Genomic DNA, 10,000 nt, shown 5'->3' on the forward strand with positions numbered 1-10,000 from the left:
CGAGAGGTTTACTGTACCTAATATATTAGAAAGCATTGCTTGTTGGTAGAATAATATAAATTGCTACAGTTTAGTTTCAGTATTTTTCTATTGTTAATTAAAGTATTGTACAGTTTAAAGGTTTAAAGGCTATTCATGAATGGCAGAGGCAAGTGACAGTGACATTAACCTAGCTAGCAAGACAATGCCCTAGAGACTGCCCATATATACATATGATCAGTGCCCATGCCCCCTCTCCAAGCTAGGACCAAGGACGGCCAGGCAATGGCTGCTGATAACTCAGCAGGTAGACACATAGGCTCCCCCGAGCCCCCCATCCTTAGCTCACAAGGATGGTGAGGGGGCAGACACTATCGAGTAAAAAGCGAGTAATAATGTTAAAAAGATAATAATTCGGAAAACAAATATCATTGTTAGAGAGTCATTGTTAGAGATTGAAGGATAAAGAAATTTATGGGAATTAAAAAAAAAAAAAATTGAATTGAAATGTAATAAAAGTAAAGAAAAAAATATTAAATGATGACATTTAGTTGTGTTTTCAGTTAAGGAGTAAAATATCTATGCCAAGTATGCTGTAATTTTATTTAAACAATTTGAAAATAAACATTGATTAATACTACCTTATTCACAAAGTAAAAAGCTATACCGTCTCATTTTTAGATGATGATGAATACTCTTCGCCACCAATCCTTCTACTAAACCAAGATTTCGAGAACTCTAAGGGATAATTATTCATAAGTCGAAGGGAATAATGTCGAGGATTTCAAAACAATGAAATGAAGCATTGAAAAAAACCTTATTGTTTAGACAGGCAAAGCAAACGATAATTATTCCGGAGTTCGCAACCTTTTTCGTTGTTTGTGGACAAAGGAAAAATGAGTGAGTTCGTAGAACTGTCTTTGTCAGTTGTCTTCCGGCATGCATAATATATCAATGCCTTCTCTCTCTCTCTCTCTCTCTCTCTCTCTCTCTCTCTCTCTCTCTCTCTCTCTCTCTCTCTCTCTCTCTCTCTCTCTCTCTCTGACATGTATATGAATATATATATATATATATATATATATATATATATATATATATATATATATATATATAGAGAGAGAGAGAGAGAGAGAGAGAGAGAGGAGAGAGAGAGGAGAGAGAGAGAGAGAGAGAGAGATTGCTTATTCATTTATCGATTTGAACGTGAATCAGATATTGTGAATTTGATCAAGTTATGTGTCAGCTTTGACTAGTTTCACTGCAGTTTATTTAAATATATCAATAATTCTTTCGTTCTTTTCTAATTCTTAATAGCCATTATAAGATCATAATTTTTGGGAATTATTTTCATTTTAAATGGCATCGCTAGATTGATATTATTATTCGTCGTTTTTCACAACTTCAACTTATATTTGGCCGGTTCCACTTTGCTCTATTGAATCGTAAACCATTTGATAAATTCAGTCAAATGTATATGTGATTGAATATGTATATATATATATATATATATATATATATATATATATATATATATATATATATATATATATATATATATATATATATATATATATATATATAAGTATATCTTTAAAAATGTATATATATATATATATATATATATATATATATATATATATATATATATATATATGTAAATATCACCCACGAACGGCATTTAATACCGAATTCTATTAGATTTGATAGCTCACTAGGTAGAGTCACTGTAGGCATAGCTTCCAGCCGCAGAGGTGGGGGTTCGATTCTCCACCCGGCCAGAAGCTGTTACCATAAAATGAATTCCAAGTGGATATATTTTCCCAAGATAGAATTCGGTATTAAATGCCGTTCGTGGGTGATATTTACATTGATTAAAATCACGTGTGCTTGTGATATATGTTCATATATATATATATATATATATATATATATATATATATATATATATATATATATATATATATATATATATGTGTGTGTGTGTGTGTGTGTGTCTGTGTGTGTGTTATAAAGTGGTCTCCTTAGTGTGATCAGAATCATGCTTACCATGATATAAATATACAGTATGTGTGTATGTACGTACATATGTATGTAATATTTGAGTCCGGAGGGAAAAGTAAGGCCTTTCGAGTTTTTTTCGGCCTTTTTTGAGCTCGTTAAATTCTTATACATTGTTAGCGATCTCCATTCCAGAGAAAGACACGGAGGATAAAATAACCCAGGGCTTTTATTAGCATCTTTATTGCCACCAAAATCGGGACCAACCGTACATCAACTCGAAATTAATCTCTTGAAATAATGCCCCTAAACTATTTTATGGTCGTTGAGTATTTAACATCTTTTAACTTCAATGCTCAAGCTTGCTGTCTTCTAGAAAGATCGCTTCAATTTTTCGTCTTTTACATTTTTATCTTTGTTCTTTGTCTTTTCTATGTTCCTTTCATTTTAAGTTGTGCCGCCAGAATTTAGCTAAATTAGTTTTAAAACAATTTCTTGGATGAGTTTCGATCTTCTTGTTCTTTTTCGTACAAGGTTTAGGCTTCATTATTATTATTATTATTATTATTATTATTATTATTATTATTATTATTATTATTATTATTATTATTATTATTAGCTAAGCTAAAACCCCAGTTGGAAAAGCAAGATGCTATAAGCTCAAGGGCTCCAATAGGGAAAAATAGCTCATTGAGAAAGGAAATAAGGAAATGAATAAACAATATCAGAAAAAAAAATTAACAATAACATATTAAGAAATGGTATATAAAAGAACGCTTGAAATCTACTAATTATTACGAAGGGTACAGTATTTCTTGCCTCTTCCTTCTTAGGATTATTTCCCTTTGTAAGTAATGCCTAAGGTCTCTGGTAGAAATCTTTTAATTCTTTTCTTCGAATTTCCAGAAATATAAAAAAGAGTAATGGAAGAAAGATCGTGAATATGGATAAAATGGACTTAGGTAAAACGGATTAAGAATTCTTTCTACCAACATTTCTGAAACTGCCCTTTAACCGGAATAGCCTCTACTTTGTAATTTTTAATAAAAAGAAACCTTTTATTGTTTTATCCACCATATTAGCTTATCAAACTTAACAAAGAGGAAAAAGTAAATAAAAGCAAACTCAACAAAGAGGAAAAAACTAAATAAAAGCAAACTCAACAAAGAGGAAAAAGGTAAATAAAAGCAAACTCAACAAAGAGGAAAAAAGTGAATAAAAGAAAACTCAATTAAGAGGAAAAAAGGAAATAAAAGCAAACTCAACAAAGAGGAAAAAAAGTAAATAAAAACAAACTCTACAAAGAGGAAAAAAGTAAATAAAAGCAAACTCAACAAAGAGGAAAAAGGTAAATAAAAGCAAACTCAAAAAAGAGGAAAATAGTAAATAAAGGCGGCCTTTTTTGTTCACTCTTACTGTGTTATACATCTTAACAGTTTCCAACAATTTTAATAATCGTCCGTTACTGATCTGTTAACAATCTTCCCTGTTAGTTTTGAGGTGTTAATATATACAATATAATCTGGAATTATCTTTACATTGATTTTCCGAAATGCTGGGTTTGAAGATGCAAAAACTACTTAAAGTGCAGTTTATTTTCCATCCTCTTTATATAACCTTTTTAATAGTGCTTTGATAATCGGAACTTACTTCGAGTTCTCTTGCTTGAGGGTACACTCTGGCATGCTATTCTGTCTTGTTTCTCTTTCCCCTGCGGTGGTTTTTTATTTGAAGTTTTTATACTTTATATATGAAAGATCCAGTTTAATGTTGTTACTGTTCTTGAATTATTTTATTTTGATTGTTCATTACTTCTCTTGTAGTTTATTCATGTCCTTGTTTCCTTTCCTCGCTGGGCTATTTTTCCCTGTTGGAGCCCTTAGGCTTGTAGCATCCTGTTTTTCCAACTAGGGTTGCAGTTTAGCTTATAATAATAATAATAATATCGAGAGGATAGTTAAACTTATTTCAGTCTATTTGCTTTCTATTCTAGTTATCAAAAGTCCTAATCCAATAAGAAAAAGAAAAATCGACCGTTCATTTCAACCACCAAGTTTTCTTGAAATTAGGAACAGTTTAAAAAGGCTGACTTGAGAGAAAATTGGGTATCGCACTTTTAGTGATTTTAAATATAATGTATATGAACTCCCTTTTCTGGGTCAGGGCCAGCCATACTAGGTTGGTTTGCCGCGAGCCATCAGATGGAAATCTCCCACCATCACCAATCCTCAGCGGGGCAGCGTGGTGATAACAATTGGCCAAACCCAAGATTTGACTTGGCTGAGGCCTTTGTCCTACAGGGAACTAGAAGCGGCTGTATTTGTTGTTGTTGCATATGAACTGAGTATATTGGACGGTAGTGCATTGAAGATGAGATGAGGGAGGCTTAGATTAATAAATGACGGTGGTAGATGAAAAACCCCGAGGTGGGATAGAGCTGATAAGAAGATATAGGACGGGAGTCAAACCTTTCTCTTTGTGCTATGTAAAGAAAAGAAAAAGAAAAAAGAAAAACATATAACGGGAAATGTTATGAAAATAATTTACAATGAAAGTTCTTCGGTAATTAAAACTTTGTTTAATTGGGAGAAAATTGTGTAATCTTGAATTGTCAAGAGTTTTATTTCCATATTCGAGAAATAATAGGTTTTAGATAGAAACTCGCTCGTATAAAGAAAATTTCTTTTCCAACAGTTATTCCGCCAAGAGCAGGTGACTTCCGCACAGAACGAGACAAAAGGTCAGTGACCCTTTTATTGCCTGCCGTCTTATTTGATAGTAAGGTTGAAGATTGCACGTAACTCCCACCTTCAAAGCGAAACGTCAAATAAAAAAGGAAAATCAATATCATCTGCAGCAACTGTCTAAACAAGGTCTCGTTTTAGATGCTCACTTATTGTCTTTACCTTCCTCGGAATTGGGACCGTGACCAGCGAAGCTTGTTTGGTTCGTCAATAACTTTTCCTCGCTTGTTTCATAGTCGTTTAAAATGGGATTCGTCGGAGAGCAATTGATACGCTCATGATACTTAATGAAATAAGTTCGAGGCACTAAATAGAACTATGTCATCTGCAAATGTTAAGATATTCCCCATGAAAGGGTGCAAATGTTAAGATATTCCCCATTAAGGGGCACGAATGTTATATTTCCTGTTAAGGGTCCCAAATGTTAAGATATTACCCATTAAGGGGCCCAAATGTTAAGATATTTCCCATTAAGGGACGCAACTTACGACGTCTGCTTGAAATTTTGGAAATTCAGATTTTTTTCATCTAGATTTGCTTCACTTAACTAAAAATGACTTTAGCACCAAATAATCCACAGATCATTAAAATCTCAAATTAAATTTTGAATTTATAAGCAGATAATAAAATTTGAGTTGCAGATGGATTTTTCTGCTAAGTAATCTTGAAATTTCATTTTTAAGTATGCAGATGAAATGTAAGTCAAATAATATTGCTTAGAATACGTAAATTTGAAATACTTCTGAATTACGAGTTGCTTTGATAATGCAGGTCTTGCCAGTCAAGAAATAGATAAACCTTAGTAAAGCATAAACCCATGGAAATTTTTTTCGAATATAAAGAGAGGATAGACTAACAAATAGCAATCTTGTTTCCAACAATAATGGCGATGATATTAAAGGGTTCAAATGCTAAAAAAAATACCCCAAAGATAACAAAGTGATGTATTGTGTACGTTGGAATCAATGAAAAGATTTTACATGACATCTGTATGGTAAATAATGCATTATTATTAACATTTTCCCATATTTTGATTGAGATTCTTAAAGGCTAGCATATCATTACATAAATCTCAATTATTACTCTGACTGTCATATTTCTCTACTATAAATAAATGTGCATCATTTGGACCATGATGAGAATGAATAGTTGTTCTCATTTCATTTTATTTTCGGATGTTTATGTTGGTCTTAATATTCTTGTTTGTATGAAGCAGAGTTTCTTTATTGTTTGTTTGTTCAGAATTTTTGTTTGTTTGTCAGAATTTTTATCTTTTTCTACAAGTAAAACATTTGACCATGTTTATAGGTGTCCACTGCATGTTTTCCATCGTTTTGGTTTCGGCAGAAGGTAAACAGATGAATAATGGCAATAATAAAGATAGCCATTGACCAATCACTTGCCACTAGTTATATCTCCGGCAAAGTTTTAAGCTTATTCGAGAATTTTTGTTAGCTTTAGTCATTAGTTTATAGCAGTTTAACATTAGTGGAACACCTAAAATAAAGTCTTCCTTTATAGTAACCTATTAGAAACATACAAGACTCACAACTCGTGGGTTTGGGAGTTCAAACCCCTATAAGTCGAGAGCTTATAGCAGGGCCCGTAACTTTGCTATCCTTGTGAGTTGAGGAGCTTTTAAGTTAACCTACTAAGTCTCCAGTAACCATTGCCTGGCCCATCCTGATCCTAGCTTGGGTATAGAGGGCTTAGGTACTGATCTTATGTATATATGATCGGTCTCTCTTGTGACGAGCCAAGAGTAGGGTGTGACTCAAAGGCGAGATGAATGCAACCGAGTCACAATCTACTCTTGGCCCGTCACATCCTCCTCATGCATCTGCCGCTCATGAGTGACCTTTAATCAAGGTCTAATCTAAGAAGATGCAAATGCTCTTTTTGCAACCTTCGCCCCTTCCCTTCTCTAACGACGTTCATGTTTATGGCCTTAAAGAGCTATTATGGTATGAAAGTCTCTCTGTTTAACTGTCTCTGTGGGTTCCGCATTATTCATCACTTCCATTTTCCTTACAGTTCTGGTCTGGTGTTAAGGAAAACGAAGTTTAACGTAATTATTCCATCTTTTTTTATTTGTCAGTTGATTATTATTATTATTATTATTATTATTATTATTATTATTATTATTATTATTATTATTATTGTTGTTGTTGTTGTTGTTGTTGTTGTTGTTGTTTTTATGAATTGCCAAGCCACAACCCTAGTTGGAAAAGTAGGATGCTCTAATCCCGTGGGCCTCAACAAGGAAAATAGCCCAGTGAGGAAAGGAAACAAGGAAAAAGATATTTTAAGAACAGTTACAATATCAAGATAAATAATTCCTATATAAACTATAAAAACTTTAACAAAACAAGAGAAATAGAAATTAGATAGAATAGTGTAACCGAGTGTACCCTCAAGCAAAAGGAAGCAAACGTTTGAAAGAACATACATCTCTTTTTCTAGTATACTGAAGTAATTGTATTATTAATATCTCCTAATATAGTCTTCATTTATTTAGGATATTCCCTTCAAGTAATCTAGCGAAGTCTCGGGTTCTAACTAATTAAAGTTTTTCTGCCCAAACATTTGCTAAAGTTACCAAAACGCTAATGCAAGCACAAGAAGATTAATAATTAGATTCGGTAAACTGGGGGAAATTAGTGCAATTAGTAAACAAAGTTAATTTAAAAATACTGATAAGATTATATTAAAAGCGGAGATGTTATAATTACTACATTTTCAGCTATAACAGTAGTGTTTGGATAGTTTGAAAATAGATTATTTGTGTATGTGTGTCGTGGTGAACAACACTATTTTCCATCATTCATTCTCTCTCAAATAAAGGAAATCTATCAACATTCTCTCTCTCTCTCTCTCTCTCTCTCTCTCTCTCTCTCTCTCTCTCTCTGTAAAACATAATTTCTTCCCCCAACTTTCCCATAAGGAAAATAAGTTTAAAGTCTCTCTCTCTCTCTCTCTCTCTCTCTCTCTCTCTCTGTATCACTTATTTTTTTCTTCCCCCAACTCTCCCTTAAAGAGAGTAAGTTTAAAGTCTCTTTCTCTCTCTCTCTCTCTCTGTATAACATATTTCCTTCCTCCAACTTTCCCATAAAGAAAAATAAGTTTAAAGTCTCTCTCTCTCTCTCTCTCTCTCTCTCTCTCTGTATAACATAATTTCTTCCCCAACTTTCCCATAAAGAAAAAAAAGTTTAAAGTCTCTCTCTCTCTCTCTCTCTCTCTCTCTCTCTCTCTGCATAACGTTTTTTCTTCCCACAACTTTCCCATAAGGAAAAATAAGTTTAAAGCCTCTCTCTCTCTCTCTCTCTCTCTCTCTCTGTATAACATATTTTCTTCCCCAACTTTCCCATAAAGAAAAATAAGTTTAAAGTCTCTCTCTCTCTCTCTCTCTCTCTCTCTCTCTGCATAACGTTTTTTCTTCCCACAACTTTCCCATAAGGAAAAATAAGTTTAAAGCCTCTCTCTCTCTCTCTCTCTCTCTCTCTCTCTCTCTCTGTATAACATAATTTCTTCCCCAACTTTCCCATAAAGAAAAAAAAGTTTAAAGTCTCTCTCTCTCTCTCTCTCTCTCTCTGCATAACGTTTTTTCTTCCCACAACTTTCCCATAAGGAAAAATAAGTTTAAAGCCTCTCTCTCTCTCTCTCTCTCTCTCTCTCTGTATAACATATTTTCTTCCCCCAACTTTCCCATAAGGAAAAATAAGTTTAAAGTCTCTCTCTCTCTCTCTCTCTCTCTCTCTCTCTCTGCATAACGTTTTTTTCTTCCCACAACTTTCCCATAAGGAAAAATAAGTTTAAAGCCTCTCTCTCTCTCTCTCTCTCTCTCTCTCTCTCTCTGTATAACATATTTTCTTCCCCCAACTTTCCCATAAGGAAAAATAAGTTTAAAGTCTCTCTCTCTCTCTCTCTCTCTCTCTGCATAACGTTTTTTCTTCCCACAACTTTCCCATAAGGAAAAATAAGTTTAAAGCCTCTCTCTCTCTCTCTCTCTCTCTCTCTCTCTGTATAACATATTTTCTTCCCCCAACTTTCCCATAAGGAAAAATAAGTTTAAAGTCTCTCTCTCTCTCTCTCTCTCTCTCTCTCTGCATAACGTTTTTTCTTCCCACAACTTTCCCATAAGGAAAAATAAGTTTAAAGCCTCTCTCTCTCTCTCTCTCTCTCTCTCTCTCTCTCTCTCTCCTGTATGCAGTGATGTACGTGTATGTCTGAATATTTCCCTGCACACGCGTCACCAAACAACAAACAGTTTTATTTTTTGTTTTTGTTTTTGTTTTTTTAAATCCTTGCTGTAATGAAATCTCCCCTACCAAGTCGCAGCGTCGAGAATTTGACGTTTATAAGTTTCCCTCCCGCCAGGAAGACAGAAATAGACAGACGCACTGACAGACTGAAAAAAAAGGAATGGAAAAAAACGGACAGCCGCACTATAATCCGTTTAGAAAGAAAGACTGGGCAAGGATACGCCTTTCCGTAAAATATTGAAGAATATTTTACTCGGATATTTTACGTGTTTGCATCCTCGCGGCGATTAAAGATTCAGAAAAGGACCGGGACAATTTTTTCGGAGATTGACTTTTGTTGTGTATGTATGCATACTTGTTCATGTGTGTGTTTATTCATTCTGTAAGTAATAAATAACAGAATAATAAATACATGTTATTAGCGAAATATACACACATGTTAGATGATACTGTGAGAATTAACGTGTGCATGAACAACACGTGAACATACAAACAATTATTTGTTTAACAAACAAGTATGTACATCAATATATATATATATATATATATGCACACACACACGCAAATACCCACATGCACTTGTACGTATGTATACGTCAAAATTTCCATATGCATTCACGCACAAATGCCCGCATGCACTTGTACGTATGTAAACGTGCACATAATCATCAAAATTCCTGTACCATAGACTGGATCTCGCAATGGCAAAAAATAAACCAACGACAACTCGCTCGAATTCAAGCCAAGAATGTTTGCATTCCATTCACATTTTTGACTCCTTAGGCCCCAGATCTTTCATCTTGGCATCGGGTTCACATAATGGCTAATATCCGGCTAATGGGCACTTTGGTGTAACCCGCAGTGAATTATATGGCAGCTGCGAGTTTCCTCTTTTTTTTCAGTTTTTGGGAGAGACGAATTGCTTATTTCGTCGGATTAGGCTTTCGTGTTCCTTTACCGCTCGGGAGATTGAATCTGTCGTAAGGATTTTGATATCATTACTGAGCCAGTCTCTCT

At 34.0% G+C, this 10,000-nt stretch overlaps 1 protein-coding gene across 1 annotated transcript in view; it reads left to right on the forward strand.

The window, feature by feature from the left end:
* LOC137632541 (potassium channel subfamily K member 18-like) overlaps window positions 1-10,000 on the forward strand; it is a 297,397-nt gene that overhangs the window by 132,388 nt on the left and 155,009 nt on the right. The window lies entirely within an intron of this gene.

This window comes from Palaemon carinicauda, chromosome 41, assembly GCF_036898095.1.
Source record: "Palaemon carinicauda isolate YSFRI2023 chromosome 41, ASM3689809v2, whole genome shotgun sequence".
NCBI lineage: Eukaryota > Metazoa > Arthropoda > Malacostraca > Decapoda > Palaemonidae > Palaemon > Palaemon carinicauda.